Genomic DNA, 17,655 nt, shown 5'->3' with positions numbered 1-17,655 from the left:
CAAAGTAAACTGAGGAAAAACAAGGAAGGCACATTTCCTTATCTCTTCCCAAGTCTTACAATTCCAGCGTTAAAAAGAACCTAAAAGTTCATGGATTCTGACTCCTTTCATTTTGGACAAGAACTGGACCTCACAGGGACATAAGTCTCCCCTGCTTCTGTTGATGTCTCCTGGTTGGGGACCTATGGAAGTTTCTGCCCAAATGCCTCCACACACCTGCGCATCCGTGAGGCCCAGTGGAAACTTTCACTTCCCCTACGCATCCATCACGCCTGAGATCTCACTTCACCACTGTCCTTCCAGCCAAGCTGAGCCAAGCTCAACAGAGGCACAACGTACTTTCCCCAGGCATTCCTTTCGGAACCCTGACCAAACCTGCTGACTGGGCCAGGCCACCGGGTGCAGCACCCATCGGTGCCCCTCTGTACCAGGGTGAACAGCACTCTAAAGCCAGAGTCTTTCAGAACTTTGGGACCACTTAATCCCACAGTGCTTTTCATTCTGGCCATCCTTGGCCTCCACCCAAAATACACGTTCCAGCAGTGGTCTGTCCTCTCACATCCTAATCCTCACCGTTCTCTCTGCTTCCTCTCCGATGAGTCATCTGCCATTTACACTTCACTTTCCTGTCAACCTCTTGGCTTTTGCTCCCATTGCTCCCTAGGCCCATCGGGCCTTTCCCTAGGTACTTGTAAGCACCCACTCTCCTTTGCAGGCCAGTCTCAATCACCATGCCCTTCTCTGCAAAGGAGAATCACCACCTGCCTCCTCTTAGCTGCCTTGGCCTGTAGGATTGACAACTCCCTTCATTGTTTCCCCTTGGCTTAACAGAAGCAGAAATGGAAGAGACTGTCAATTCTATGGGGCAAGGCCGTTACCATAATTCTTTAAGTGGTTCGAGAATGTGTTTGTACGTCTGTCTGCACTGGAATACAATTTCTCTGAGGGCCTTGACCTTGTTTTGTACCCCCTAATGTATCCTTAGTGCCTAGAACAGTGCCTCCTACGTGTACTAGGCTCTTTCCAAATATTCAAATGAGGATCTCTACTGGACTGTTAGCTTCTTGGAGGCAGAAACAATGTCTTCTTTCCCTACCATCTCACAGTTCCTAGCACATATGGCTGGATAATCATACTGAATTCTTTCCACAGTGCCATCTGGAACCCTTCTTCTACTGTAAATAAATTCCCCGTTCACTGAAACTCTTTACTCAGCTCTCCCCCAATTTGCTTACTCTATCTTAAACCTGGCTCTCCGTTAAGATGAGACTTCTCTTTTTGTCCTCTTGAAAAGAGGCTACTCATCCACACAGCCTCTTTTACCTAGGACCTAAGGTCAGCCCACTCCTAAATTCCCATTTCAACTCACTAACTGTCCTTATAAGCAAAATTATTGAAACAGTATTCAATATCCTTGTGGCAACCAGCCTCCAGTCCCCATCTTCACTGAAATGGCTCTTAGTGGAGTCAAATGTAATGGAGAATTCTTAAGCCCATTTCTGGCTACTTCCAATTCTCAGTTCATATATTTTCCAACCTGTCTATAGTATTTGACACTTGCTATACCTGCTTCATTTCCTCTCTGTTCTAACTTTTTCAGTGTTTTAAAAGCTGTCTGTCTTACATCTTATCCTTTATCTACCATTTTGCCCTCAGGCCTCTGAGCCTTATTCTCTGGTTAAACCATTACCTTTGCAATGATGACTCTCAAATGCATACTTCTAAGACACAATCTCATTTATCCATCTGTCTCTGGAGAGCTCTTATTGGGTAACCTAAAACACTTCAACATCGGCCTTCAGAAAGATGCATTTATGATGTATCCCCTAACTTTTCTTCTCCTGTGGCATCCTCTTAACTTAGTCAAAAGTACCCCCCAATTCTCCTGTCTTCCCAGCTAGAAACATGGAGGCTATTTCTCGACAGCGTCCACTCTTTCCCTCTCAGTGGTTAATTGTCTTTATGCTATTTCCCATATTATTGTAACATCTATCCCTTCCTCTCTATCCCTATAATCACTATGTGAAAATAGTCTCCAAACACAATGCTCCTGTTTAACAAAGATAAACATGATTTATACATGAGTCTTTTCAGTGTATCTCCCTCCTCCTTGCAAGAAATACGTAAGAGCCAGTTGCTATGCCCATAGTGGTAATGAACCAAAAGAGTAGAACATTGAAAATAACCAGAAACAGGAGCCAGAGAAAGAAAAGTAATAGGGAGAAAGCACACCTTCAGGAAAGCAAGAACAGAGGTGGGGAAAAAATCCTGGAGCCCCAGGATGTGAGGATGGAAGAAAGTTTTGGGTATAGTTGTAGGGTTTGAGAGAGATAGAAAGATGGATGGGGAAAAAAGATTTTTATAACACCATTCCTGAAGTTTTAATAAAGCTTATATTGCATTTAAATATCGTTGGCTCCAAAATGTGTGTTTATTTGACTGTGCTATCACAAAGAGACTGGGCCACATGAACGCCAAGGTTTAAATGATCTACACATAGATTATTGTAGAAGCTCTATGGAATGTCCTGGATGATTTCTTCAAACCTCCGTCTGGATGTCAGAGTGACATTTTAAAGGTAAAAACTTGATTATTACAATGCCTTGTTTTAAAATTTTCAGTGATTTATCCAAATGGTCACAAAAGTTCAAGGAACTAATTTAGGCATGATTGTCCCTTATACTACGACCTTTGACCAAGCATTCAACCAAAGCTTCAGCCATTCCTCAATGCTAAAATCTTTCTGAATAGCTAGCAATCCCCCGAAGACATCACCTTGCATATGATTTGTTTCCTCTACTTCAAATGATCTCCTTTCCTTCTTCACATGACTAGTTCGTATATGTCTTCAAATTCTATACAAATGACTGCTCCTAAAATGCCTTTCCTGGCATCCGAATCTGAGTCAGATGATTGCCCCCATCATCCCTGTAATCATGACCCATGCATTCTCTAACCCATCATCCCTTCCTTCTCCTTGAGAGAGCCAACGTTACCAGATTGATGTTTGCCTGCAAGATCTTTTTTTCAGAGCATTTATAAACACCATACACAATGTGTATATGAAATATGTGTGTGTATTTTACAAAATTGGATTATATGTATTATAAAATCAATCAAGAATATAAATAAGACAATATCCAGGATTCTTTTCAGCAAAACAATAAAGACCTTCTATAACAAATAGTAAAATAGGGGCGCCTGGGTGGCTCAGTCAGTTGGGCGTTTGACTTTGGCTCAGGTAATGATCTCACAGTTTGTGAGTTCGAGCCCCACATAGGGCTCTGTGCTGACAGCTCGGAGCCTGGAGCCTGCCTTGAATTCTGTGTCTCCCCCTCTCTCTGCCCTTCCCCCTGCTCATTCTCTGTCTCTATCTCTCAATAATGAATAAATGCTAAAAAAGAAAAAAATAGTAAAATACACAGTCTCAAAATGTAAACTGAGGGGGCGCCTGGGTGGCGCAGTCGGTTAAGCGCCCGACTTCAGCCAGGTCACGATCTCGCGGTCCGTGAGTTTGAGCCCCGCGTCGGGCTCTGGGCTGATGGCTCAGAGCCTGGAGCCTGTTTCCGATTCTGTGTCTCCCTCTCTCTCTGCCCCTCCCCCGTTCATGCTCTCTCTCTGTCCCAAAAATAAATAAACGTTGAAAAAAAAAATTTAAAAAAAAAAAAAAAAAAAAAAAAAAAAAAAATGTAAACTGAGTATTGTGGGCATATATGAAGTTTTATCCAGACTGGCGAATCTGTGCAGAGTCCATGAATAACACAGGGAGTTAGACATACTCTAAAGTCAGTATTTAATATCAGTGGATAAGAATGAGGCATTCAATAAGCAGGTAAGAAAAACTAGCTAAATATTTGAAAAAGAAGATGGCAAAACAAAGTAGATCTTATGTGGATTAAACGCTAGAAAGCAAAAATAAATCCATAAAAGTACTTGAAAAATACAGGAAGTTGTTTTTGTTATTCTCGAGTAAAAAAAAAAAAAATCCCATCTGAGTAAGTATAACCTGAAGATTACATTCCTTAAAGGAAAAGACTAAATAGTTTGTTCATCAAACTGTATTTTTTCGTGGTAATTGTTTCTTTTAAATACTGTGCAATAATGGTTTTTCTACTTTGCCTCTAGCCTTTTCTCAGTGAAAATGACACTAGAGCTATTGTTTCAATCATACAATTCAAGGAAATCTTTATAGGTCATCAATATTATCCCAGATTTTAAGTTTCAGTATCTTCCTGAGTACCCTCCAAGGTATTGAGCTCTATCTGGTTCATAGAATTTTTCCATCTTGAAATTTTGTGACTCTTGACAAAATTATTTTTTACTGTTTTATCCCAATCCTTATGTTTACCATGATTTTTACCATGATTTTACCATGATCATTTACCATGATTTTTTCCACACCTATCTCTCTGTAGATATGCAAAACAACTAATTACCCTTCTCCATTTGGAGAAAAGTAACGGAATTTAAGAATTTAGCAGTCTTACTTTTCTATTCACCATCTTCCCTTCAGATTCCCCTCTGGTTCCTATTATTTCCTACAGTGTCCTCTTAGATGCTAAGTCCTTTATTACTTACTGTCTCTTGTTTGATCAGGCATCAGAACAGGATGGGCAACCTGAGGAAGGAATCTAAGAATGAGAAGCTGGAAAATGTTTCTGAAGTTTAAGAATGGAGGGTCAGTGGGGTGCCTGAGTATCACAGTAAGTTGAGCATCCAACTGTGGCTCAAGTCATGATCTGATGGTTTATGCATTTGAGCCCCATGTCAGGTTCTGTGCTGATGGCCCAGAACCTGGATCCTGCTTCAGATTCCGGGTCCCCGTCTCTCTCTGCCCCTCCCCTGCTCACGGTCTGTCTGTCTCTCTCTCTCTCTCAAAAATAAATAATAAACATTCAAAAATTTTTAATAAAAAAAATGGAGAATCAAGGCTAACAGCCAGAATCTTGGCACTGCAAATGGAGGGCAAAAGAGCTAAGAGCCTCATAGAATGCATATAGGCCAAGCCAGTGAACAGATACACCCAACCACAATCTGAAGAAAGACCAGTTTAGGAAAGAAAGTAAAGTCAAAAGTCATGACAGAGAGGTAAACATTTCTGTTAATGGCAAGACCTCAAGGAAGACTCAGGCGTCTCAGGCACTCAGAGAGAGGATGTGGAAGAGGACATGTGGGATCACACAGGAACGTGAACATGGTGAGCTTGAGCAGCTCCTGTGGACCAATAGTTCCTTCTGTTTTTTCTTGGTCGGTTCAGACTAACTACAGCCATCCACAGAACTCTGAAATCTCTCCAAGTTCTTTCTCCCTCTTAAATGATAGACGTGAACATGGAGGTTAACTTCAGTGTAATGAAATATAAGGACTTGCCCCAATTTCTTATTTGTCTAGAACAGGGGTCAGCATAATTTTTTTTTTATAAAGAGCCAGATAGTACATATTTTAGGTTCACAGGCCATACAATTTCTATCACAGCTGTTCAACTCTGCTGTTATAGCACAAAAGCAGCCACAGACAATACACAGAAGAATGGACACAGATAGGTTCCAAAAAACTTTTATTTATAAAAAAAAAAAAGGCAAGAAATTTGCTAACTCCTTGTGTAGAATTTGCTTGTGGTAGACATTGTTGCTCACAATTGTTAGATCCTGAAGCTAGGTTTGGGAAATATTTTCTATTACATGCAAATTTATATTGTAAAGATATTTTAGAAAGGATCTGATCTATGACGTTTTAATAATGCTTTACCTAATATTAAGTGCAAGGAAATTTAATTTTGCTTTTCATAATCTACTCTCTCATTTAAAAATGAGAGACACGATGTGCCTTTTCTATTTCAAATCTGTGATTTTATATTGGTGCTGACAGGAACAGCAGCAGAAAGGATGAGTTGCAAAGCATTTTTCCCCTAAGACAATGAAGATCAGTGAAATATATTTTTAAAAAGTGATGTTGGAAAGTGCCTTTTGCTGGTCATCTCTTTCATCCTGCACTGTAGCCAAAATAAGAAGCATTTACTCTTATTTTATTTATTTTTTATGGTTTCCAGTAAGAAATCATTCTCTAATTCCATCACTGCATTCAGGATGCTAAGTAAACCTGTAGAGACACATTCCATGAAGGAGTTCGAGAGGCCAAATGATCAATTATTTGCCAAAGAAGCAGAATATTGCTTACTTGCCTACAATCCTTTAAAGAAAACAAGAAAAATTAACAAGGGAAGAACAGTAAAGAAATTGAAAAGGTCTCAGAGTGTATCAAGCATCCACAAAACAATTTAATTTTCTCAGTCAAGATGCTGCAAATGGTAATGAATAAATCATGTCCCTATTTGTTAATATGTTCCATCAGGTTACTTGTTTTGAGGGAAAACAAGGACTCTGCTGCTAGAGTGTTTTCATTTATTCCATAGCTATAAATTTTTAGCATTTCTACTTATGTATCTAACACTTTGTTACCACTTTTCATACTTCAAGAGCTAAAAGGGTAAATCAATTCCAGTCGGTTCACAATTCAATTCAATAAATATTTATGTATATATTTTTGAGTCCCCCCTCAATATATATTTATTTGTTGCCTACTATGTACCTGATAATGATCAAGGAGATTGAGATTCAAAAACAAACAAAGAAGAGACTCCTTTTTTCATGAAGTTTAGAGTCTAGGGGAGACAGACCAACCATAACTATAACAAAGAACAAGTCATGGATTTAGTAGATTAGAAGACGATAAACAACGGTGAATTCTGAAGCCTGGGGAGGGGGTCGATCGTTACAATATTTGGTAGAGGTCAAAGTATGTCTCTCTGAGAAGGTGAAATTGTGAGCTGAGAATTCAAGGATGTAATAAATTAGCCAGGACCGTATCTGGGCAAAGAATATTTCAAACAGAGGAAATAACTAGAGCAAAAGCCCTAATGTAAGAGTGTTTCTAGAAAATTGGAATTAAGAGAACAGTGTGGCTGGAGTGGGGCAGGGACTAGTGGTATAGAGAAGGAGTTCGTGGATTACAAGATTAAAAGATTGGCGCTAGGGCACACTTGGGGGCTTCTGATGCCTTCTGCTCTGAGTGAAATAAGGAGCACTTTAAGTATTTTGAGCAGAAGGGAGATGTGAGGTGACTTGTAGTTTGACAGGATCGTTCTGGCTTCTATGTAAGTAAAAAAGTAAGGAAGGTAATGGTATAAGGACAAACACCAATTAGAAGGCTATTGGCATAATCCTGATAAGCAATGATAGTGATTTGGGGTGATGAGAAATAGTCAGATTCTGAATAGAAGCCAAAGAGTAACTCTTGCCCTGATTGATGCATTTGAAAACCCAGCCACCAAATGGAATCGCTCTTATTAACTACACCAGGTACTCAAGCACCCCATAGCTCATAAATACGTACATTTTCCTCCTGATATTCCCAAAGATTTGGAGGAAGATTGGGGAAAAAAAGTTTTAATTCAGATTGCGAAGAGAAAAAAAGAAAAAAAAAAAAGAACACTGAAAAGATGATAGATAATGCTAGAATAATGTGTCAGTCAAATCAGGCTGGACTTGTGTGATCCAAACATCAGAAGTTAGATCAACCTAATATAGTATGGGTTTTGGGACAAGAGAGGATAGAAACCATGGCAAAGAAAATCCTAGTATGTATACATGTTTTACATTAAAATACATGAAAATTATATGTAAAACATTACCTTTAAAGCTTATTATATTTGATGCATTTGGCTATCTATCATAGTATTATCTATCCCTGTGTAACAAATTATAGCAAAACTTAGCAGCTGTAAACAAGAGACATTTAATATCTCACAGCTTATGTGAATCAGTAATCCAGACACAGCTTGGCTGGGTGTCTCTGAGTCAGGGTCTCTCACAAAGTTGCAATCAATGTATTGGCCAGGGCTAAAGTCATCTCAACTCTGGAAATATCTACTTTTGAGCTCACTTATGCGGCTTTTGGCAGACCTCAGATCCTCATTGGTTCTTCTCTCCAGATATCACTTCCTTTTTGTGTGGGCTTTACCACAGGGCTCCTCACAACACTATAGCTTACTTTCCCTGAGAAAGGGCAGAGAGAGTCAGAGAGAGGGAAAAAGAAACACAGATAGAGAGACAGAAAAAGAAAGCACCCAAGATACCACAGTCTTCTTGTAACCAAATCTACATTGGTTTGTAACCAAATCTACATTGTAACCAAATCTACAAGTGACGTCCCATTACATCTGCTTTATTCTGTTCATTAGAAGTCCATCCTCAAGGGAAGGAGGTTATACATGGACATGAATGTCAGGACTCCAAGACTGCTGGCCATCTTGGAGGTTGCTGACTGCAGGACATTCTACTGCACAAGAATTAAGGTGATAGGCACCTAAAGAGTTACAGTAGATTAATGCAAATCTTAGATAATTGGTGTTCTCTGACAACTACGTGAATCTTAAATTTCACTTTACTTGTATACCTGACAAATAAGTTCCCACTAATTTTTCTCAGTGAACTCATTCATTCATTGTTAAAGTTTGGTTATAATAAAATTCCATAATTTCCAGAAAACAAAAAGTTGAATTAAGTATGGTTATAATTCTGAGAAAGATTAAATACAATGCATATCAAATAATATTCTACATTTATTTTCTGAGTAGTAGAATAGTATCACAATATTTTGTATCACTTATACTAGGTACATAGAAGTTTTAATTTTTATTTTTTTCTATTTTCAAAAATGATGAATCAATTAGATTACTTACCAAAATTCAGTATTTTATCTTCTAAAACCTTGTGATTTTTTTCATGGCAAAGTGGATATGGGAAGCTTTAATTCATTGCTTAATGTCTATATGCAATTCTCTAATATCCACATGTTTTAATAGAAGAACACATCTATAACCATTCTGAAAATATTTGAAATTTTTCTAATTGTAGTAAAATATGCATACCATAAAATTTATCATCAGAACCATTTTAATGTGTACAGTTCAGGAGTGTTAAATACACTCACACTGTCGTACCAGCCAATCTCCAAAATTCTTTTCATCTTGCAAAACCACAACTCTATATGCATTACACAACAGACGTCCATTCCCCTTTACCAACCCTTGGTGACCATCATTCTACTGTCTCTATGAATTTGACTAGTCTAGGTACCTCATGTAAGTGAAATCATACAATATTTGCCTCTCTGTGACTGGCATATTTCACTTAGCATAATGTCCTCAAGGTTCATTCATACCATAGCATATGCCAGAATCTTCTTTCTTTTTAAGACTGAATAATTTTCCATTGTATGTGAGACCACATTTTGTTTATCCATTTATCCACCAATAAGCAATTGGGTTGTTCTACCTTTTAGCTATTATGAACAATGCTGCTTGTTAACAATTCATGTTAACATGAATATACAAATAGCTCTTTGAGAACTTGCTTTCAATTTTTTTTTTTGCATTTATACCCAAAAGTGGGATGGACGATCATATAGTAATTCTATTTTTAATTTTTTGAGCAAATATCATGAAGTTTTCCACACCCCCTGCATCATTTTATATTCCCATCAACAATGTGCAAACTTCAATATCTCCATATCCTAACCGACACTTGTTATTTTCTGGTTTTTTTGATAGGAGCCACCCTGGTGGGTATGAGGTAATATCTCACTGTGGTTTTAATTTGCATTTCCCTAATGATAAATAATGTGCATCTTTTCAAACACTTGTTGGCCATTTGCATATCCTCTTTAGAGAAATGTCTCTTCAGGTCCTTTCCCATTTTGAAATCAGGTTTTTTGATGGTGTTGAATTATAGCAGTTATTTATATATTCTGGATAATCCCTTGTTGGACATATGATTTGCAAATGTTTTCTCCTGTTCCATAGATTGTCTTTTCACTCTTGTTGCATGTTTCCTTTGATGCACAGAAATTCTTAATTTTGATTAAGAATTTTGAAACATTTTTATTAGTTCTTCCGATTTCAAACCTACAACTTAGAACTTAGTGGTGTAGTAGCATATAAGTTTGAGTCTAAATGGTTTTTTTTAATCCTTTTGTAAATTTCGATAACCTGGGTGACAGGATTCCCATAAATTGGTTTATATGAGAGATTTCAACTTGCGTTAGCCAGCTAACTGGTAGGCTGGAGGACGGGAGCATATAGGAAAATTTTAGGAGAAGTCTAGTGGATTTACATAGTCATGTGACACTTTTGAGGATAGTTCTGTATCACTTTGAGGGGTGGTGAGTTAAATTATGCAACACCTGTGATTCCCTCCCTCTTGGCACTTGACACAATTATACGTTTATTAAATAAAGTTCCTTGTATACATTGATTAAATAAATGTTATTTAGTCTTCATTTTATACTTTCTCAATGAAATGTTTGTGCTTTGTGTTTGACTGAGTATGAACTTCAGAGGATAGAGGCCAGGCCTAGGTAACCAGCCAAAGCTGTTTCACAGGGCATGCTTAGTGATAACAACAAAGGTAAAATTTCGAAGAACTATGCACCTGGACACTGACAAAAGACTCCTTGAAGAAGCAGGCGGACAGATCATATAGGGACTAATCCAAATGGAAATGACATGGCCAAGTGCAGATAAGACATATAAGGACACCAAGGAATCTGCATTTTCATCTTCATCATATTAAACCTGAGGGCCTGAAGGGGTACCTCTTCTAACTTTTCTGACTGTAATTTCTTAAGTTCCTGAACTTGATTTACATATTTGGTTTTGATCTCCTAAGTTCCTTGCCTCCGTTGGCTTTATTCTGTCTGCATCTTCCTATTCTTTTCTTCCTGCATTCATATATTGAATAATTATTAGAGCTTCCAATGTACCAGAGCATTAGAGTCAAAACAAACAATTCTTGCCCTAATGGAGCTGACAGGCTAATGGGGAATAAAAAGTCAAAAATAGAAAAGTACAATTTAAAAAAGTACAATAGAATGTGACAAGTATTATGAAAAGTAAAATGAATTGCAGTGGAAGCAAAAAGGCAAATCCCCAAACTAGTTCTAGGAGGAGAAAAAGCTTCCCAAAGGAAGTTATGCCTAAGCGAGACTTCAGTTGTATGTATAATTTAGCCAGAAGTAGTACCTGGTGAGTTGAGGCGGGGGCAGGGGTGGGAGTGGGTCGTGGAAAACTCAAGACAGAAGGAAGAGGCCTGCAAAGACTTAGAGTAAGGGGAGAGGGAGAGAGAAGAGAGTTCAAAATCTAAATGGTTGGGACATTAAAAGGCAAACAGAAGAATGGTAGGGAGCTCAGAAGGACAAGGATCATATGAACCTTGTTAAAGAATTTGGACTTTCAGGGTAATAAAAAGCCGTTTAACACTCATAAGCATAGTAGTAGCATATGCATAAGATTTGCATTTTAGAAAAATCCCTGTCTGTGATGTGGAGAATAAGTTGAAGAGACTAGAGATAAGTTCTGGTTGGGGAAAGGAGATTCCCTGTGAGGTGAATGAAAATAAGATGATAGACTGAATTAGGTGAGTAATAGAGGTAATAAAGAAAAAAGTGATGGATTGATCCATATCTAGGAATTCTAAAGTAAAGGAACAGGAGCAGTCAAGGATGATGCTCAGATTTCCAGTTTTGACTAGGGGTTGGAAGTTGAGATAGAGCAGGTCAACAGAAAACATGAGCTCAGTTTTGCAACTATGTGCTCTGATGGACCCATTGTATCTCCAAGACACATTTTGTAGGAAGAGGGATTTCCAAATCTAAAATTTGGGAGACAGTTTTCCCCTGGAAAGATGAGCTTTGGGGTCACTTGCATATAGAGAGAGGGTTATTAAGGCCACAACAGGAAATGATGGAGACATTGAAAAATTGAAAGTGTGCAAACTGAAATGAGCAGACAATCTAAGACAGAATCCTGAGAAGTACAAATGTTTCAGGATTCTACAAAGGAATCTGAGATTTCAATGTTGGTGAGATGGAATGGAAAGGGTGTGATGTTAAGGATCAAAAGGGGATGGTCAACACCGGAAAGAGGAGTAGAGATGTCAAACAAGGAAAGATTTCAATGACTCAGCAGTAAGAAAGTCAGTCATCGCTGGCTTTGGCAAGAACAGTTTCTACTGGTGGCAAGAGTAGAGGCCATATGGAAAAGGTGTGAAGAATGTGCGGAGCTGAAAACCAGGGGTAGTGAATGTTGACAAATCTTTCCAAAGCAGTGGTGATAAAGGACAGTACCTGATGGAAGGTGGGAGACTGAGGGACAAATTTTTAGTATGTGAGACCATTGAATACGTTTATGGATGGATGAATAAAAGAAGGAAAGTAAGACTTGAAGATAAAGAAAACAGTATCATCTTAGTCACCCCAGGCTGCCATAACAAAATACCGTAGGGTGGGTGGTGTACACGATAGACATTCATTTCTCACAGATCTGGAGGCTGGGAAGTCAAGATCAAGGTCTCAGCATGTTTAGTTCTGGGTGAGGACCTGCTTTCTGGCTTGCAGAGAGCCACTTCTCACTTCTCCTCAATGGTGGTGTCAAGAAGCCCTGATGTCTCATCCTTTTCTTACAAGGGCACTAATCCCACCACAGAGGCTCTAATTCTCTTGACATCGTCCAAACCTAATTACCTTCCAAAGGCCCTTACCTCCTAATTCCGTCACACCAGGGGTTAGGGCTTTGACATACGAATCTGAGGAGACACAAACATTTAGCCCATAACAGGTATCCTAGGAAGGCAGGAGACAGGATCACGAGTGCAGATGCAGGAATTGGCCTTCAACCAGGAAAATAAATTGTCTTTCCTGGGACTTCTGTTTGCAGATTTGGTAGCAGGAAGTTGGAGTTGTATTTTTCCTCTGATGAAATAGGCAAATTTATTGGCCAGTAGTGAGGACAACAAAATGAAAGACTTGAACAGAGTGGAGAAAATTCAGTAGGGAAATATACATAGTACTGGAAGTCTAGTTGAGTTTGGGCACCAGTAATTTATGGTGCCATCAGCATGTATGGTTGTGTGGTCATCTTCAATAACTCAGCTGTCTGGGTTACATCTACAGAAATGGGGCACCTAGATTGAGTGCCACAAGAATGGAGAGAAAGGCAATAGGACTAGAATTTGTAAAAACTGACAACAGAACGGCTGAAACGAGGGTCCACGACATCAAAGCAAGACGGAGAAGGAAAAGAAGACAAAATAGAACCAACAGAGGAATGTAGAGGGATCCCAGGCTGCCAGCCTTGTGGAGTCAGGGAGAGGGTTGGTGAGAGTACTGAGTGGGAGAGTTTGTGGGAGGGGAGGTGTGATAAAAATGGCCATTCAGATTTAATGTGCCAGAGGTGGGACTGTTCCAACTGACGACAAGTTCCAGGTGTGGCCATAGGATTGAATTATGAAGGTGTAGATTAACGTGGCCGGAGATTAAGTAGTCAAGGAATAGAGCAGTGAAGAGTCAAGCATAGTGTGAACTAGAGTATAAAAACATTAGATGCTAAACCATGGAAGGCATGAGCGTGAGTACCCAGAAAATAAGTACGTGACGATAAAAATCAAGGCTACAGGACACCATCATCTGATGCAATAATGTCAGAGTGCTGGACATCTTTCCCAAAAGCTAATGCAGTAATGCTCCGGAAGTAGCACTGGGGGTAGAGGAGGATGGTTGACATGTGGAGTGTGGAAAGAAGTAGCCCCTGCAAGCAATGTCATGTCCTTTCTTATGAAAGAGTTGGGTTTCTGTCAAAGAAAGAGAAAGAGGTTTAATGAAGAGTTTGAGGGTGAAAAAGGGGTTTGGGGGGCACATGGGTGGCTTAGTCCATTCAGCGTCCAGCTCTGGTCATGATCTCATGGTTCGTGAGTTTGAGCCCTACATCAGGCTCTGTGATGACAGTGTGGAGACTGCTTGGAATTCTCTTTCTCTCACTCTCTCTGTCCCTTCCCCCTTCTCAAAATGAATAAATAAACTTAATAAAAAGAAAAGAAAAGAGAAGAGGAGAGGAGAGGAGAGGAGAGGAGAGGAGAGGAGAGGAGAGAAAAGAAAAGAAAAGAAAAGAGAAAAGAAAAGAAAAGAAAAGAAAAGAAAAGAAAAGAAAAAAGAAAAGAAAAGAGGGGTTTTTATTGTCCTTAGATAGGCACTGTAAAAGTGATCATTTACATAAGTAGTTTGGGTCAGGAGGAAAAACAGGTAAAAATAGCAAGAGGGGACATAAGATTGGAAGGGAAATGACAAAGGCTAACCAGAATGGCAGGCAGGATGCAAAGTTTAAAAAAAAAAACATATCCTAGGAGCTCCTGTGGTCTGCTGCCTGGTCTCTGGAGACTGAGGATGGCTGGGACAGAAGTCCTGGGGCTTGCGAGTGCATCTGCAGGTACTGAAGCATCTCAGATTTCGTGATAAAATATATCCATTCCTCCACCTCCTACCACATGACTGTGGACTATTGAAATGTTCTTTCAGTTCAAATGGCCATGATGTCCAACGTCAACTTGATAAAATGGCCTTAGTTTCCAATTACTTGCAGTTGTGCTCACTTTTTTTGACATGATATTTACTCTAATGACTTAGCATGCTGAGCTTTTTCCTGACACACTCAGTCGATGTTTGTCAGTGACCTAATCTATAACTAAAAGTAAAAAGGCCTCTGTTTTTTATTACCATCTCCAACAACAATTGTCCATAAATGTTTGTTGTTACAGAGGTAAAATGCTCCCTAAAGCTTGGATTCAATTCTGAACTTTGATAAAAGACTGAATGTTTAAAAATTCTTCCAAAATGTAGAAAGGCATTCCAGACAGAGGATGTATTTATTTTTTTTAAATAGCAGAGAAAGCGTACAGAAATAGAATTTTTTTCAGATTCTGATTTTTTCTTTTCAGCTTTCTTGAGATGTACAAAGAAAATTATGTAGCTTTAAGGTGTACAATGTGTTAATTCGATACACTTACATATTATGAAATGATTATCACTCTAGAGTTAATGACCATCTCCATCACCACATGGTTACCATTTCTTCTTTGTGGTGAGAAATGTAACTTCTACCCTCTTGGCAACTGTCAACTATATAATACAGTATTAACTATAATCACTATGCTGTACCTTAGATTCCTCAAAACTTCTTCACCTTTTTTTAAGTTTATTTATTTGTTTGTTTGTTTGTTTGTTTTTGAGAGAGAGTGTGTGCAAGCAGGGGAAAAGGCAGAGAGAGGGGGAGACAGAGAACCCCAGCAGGCTCTGTGCTGTCAGCACAGAGCTCGCCACGGGGCTCCATCCCATGAACCGCAGGATCGTGACCTGAGCCAAGATCAAGAGTCTGAGGCTTACCCCACTGAGCCACCCAGGTACCTCAAAATTTCTTCATCTTATAACTGAAAGTTTGCACCCTTTGACCAACATGTCCCCATTTCTCCACCTCTCGGGCCCTGGTAACCAGCAGTCTACTTTCTAAAGAAACAGCAATTTATATTTTTTTTAAATTTTTTTTTAACGTTTATTTATTTTTGAGACAGAGAGAGACAGAGCATGAACGGGGGAGGGGCAGAGAGAGAGGAAGACACAGAATCGGAAACAGGCTCCAGGCTCTGAGCCATCAGCCCAGAGCCCGATGAGGGGCTCGAACTCACGGACCGCGAGATCGTGACCTGGCTGAAGTCAGACGCTTAACCGACTGCGCCACCCAGGCGCCCCGAGAAACAGCAATTTATAACACTCAAAGTTCTAGATATGTAAGATGATTCCAAAGAAGTTTGAAAAGATGAGGTAAGCACCTTTTTTTTCAAAGTAGTTTAGTCCAGTATCTACTAAACTACCCATAACAAAAGATTTGTTTCTTATTGCTTATGCAAAAAAAATTACTGGAAAAAATGAAATTAAAAAAATACCTACGTAAAAAGTCTCAGTTTTTTACTATCAAATTCAGTAGAAACTTTGCAAAAATTTCTAAATGTTTTTTTCTCAATGTCTGTACTTATTTTATTGTGACTCAGTAATAGTTCAGGGACAGGAACCAGGCTGTGAAGCAAACTTTGAGTAGCACTGGCCTAGTGGTCTCCATCCAACATATTTCTAATGTTTACTCCTAATTCCTATAGAGACCTTTGTTTTGCAGAAGGAAAATAAAACTGAGATGCTAACGAAAATCAGTGCCTCCCTTTTAAAAGTAGAAATATGTTTATATGTTAATCTTAAAATTATATTGTATTATCTTTTATAACCCAATAATTTTTGTAGTTGTCTAGGAAAAGAAAGCAAACACAGAATAAAAAAGAAAGGTATCCTAGAGTTATGCTATATCATTGATTTATAGTCACGTGCAACATTTATATCTCATTTTTCCTTCTATGTAATCTAAGCAAGCATAATTCTTACTAGTACTCAGCATCCTGATAGTCAATTGGTTGGCATGATTTTCTTTGGAACAGGAGTGTTATTTTTCTACTATTTCAAATGATACACCATTGATTCTCTAAGGAATATCAAGAACTATTACAGATTTTAAGACAAAACCAATAGTGTGGACAATGAATGTAAGAATGTTTTAGTGACTTGTTCCAAAATTTGAGATGCTCTGATTTGCTTCTGGCAATTCCAAGAGGTTAAATTGGCTTAATATTTTGTCTCACAGTAGAGGCTCATGATATTTTAACACCTTACGGGTGTGCCTTTCCTTTGAGGACACTGTCACCTCCCTTGATTCCTAGTTATTGAAGTGTTATGCAGCTTACTCCCTTGTACCCTGTCCCAAAAGCCTCTTGGCAGCTGTCCATGTGTATGGATGTGATGGTTTGGAATCCTTCCCTTTTGTCTCTGAATCACTTATTATCTTCCTAATTAAAGCACCTCTTTCATTAGCTTATGATGAACTATGTAGAGTAATGTAGGGCACTTTGTATTAAAAGGCACATTAATGGCAATCCTATTAACATAAGCAAGACTCTCTCCCAATATCAGTCTATATCTTCTGTTCCTATCTCTCTGTCCCTCGTGCTCTTTCTTTCTTTTTTTTTTTTTTTTTTCTAATTAGAATCCATTCTTACCTGGGGGGTGGGGAATGGCTGCAGTTCTCAACTTTTCCATTATTACAGTCAACCTGAAGCAGGGAAATGAGGTACAGAAAATAATGAAACTAGTGGCTCCTGGGTGGCTCAGTTGGCTAAGCGTCTGACTTTGGCTCAGGCCATGATCTCACAGTTCATGAGTTCAAGTCTCACATCAGGCTCTGTGCTGACGGTCAGAACCTGGAGCCAGCTTTAGATTCTGTGTCTCCCTCTCTTTCTGCCCCTCCCCCACTCATTCTCTCTGTCTTTCTCAAAATAAACATTAAAGACAGGTTTTTAAGAAAATAATAAAACCATTAAACTAAATATTTTTCTATATGAGGCTTCATGCAACTGGGACAAAATGAGTTAACCAAGCAAACTTTTTTTAATCTTATCTTTTTTGTCCTATGCTGAGAGCTTTTATTCTACAACAACAAAAAAAAAAAACAATCAAAGTTGAAAAAAGATATACAATGTGTGATGAAGAAAATAAATACTCTTACAGAAATATGGATCATATATAATGTTGTATTTGTTGATTTAAAAATAATTATTGAGGACTTACTATGTTCTAAGCTGGGAATACAGCAATGAATAAAACAGATAAACTTACATTCTAAAGAATTGGCACAGAAGGTATTATTCAATAATTCAGTAAAATATGTGTAGT

This window comes from Felis catus, chromosome C2, assembly GCF_018350175.1.
Source record: "Felis catus isolate Fca126 chromosome C2, F.catus_Fca126_mat1.0, whole genome shotgun sequence".
Taxonomy (NCBI): Eukaryota; Metazoa; Chordata; class Mammalia; order Carnivora; family Felidae; genus Felis; species Felis catus.
Note: the sequence above shows the minus strand (reverse complement) of the source record.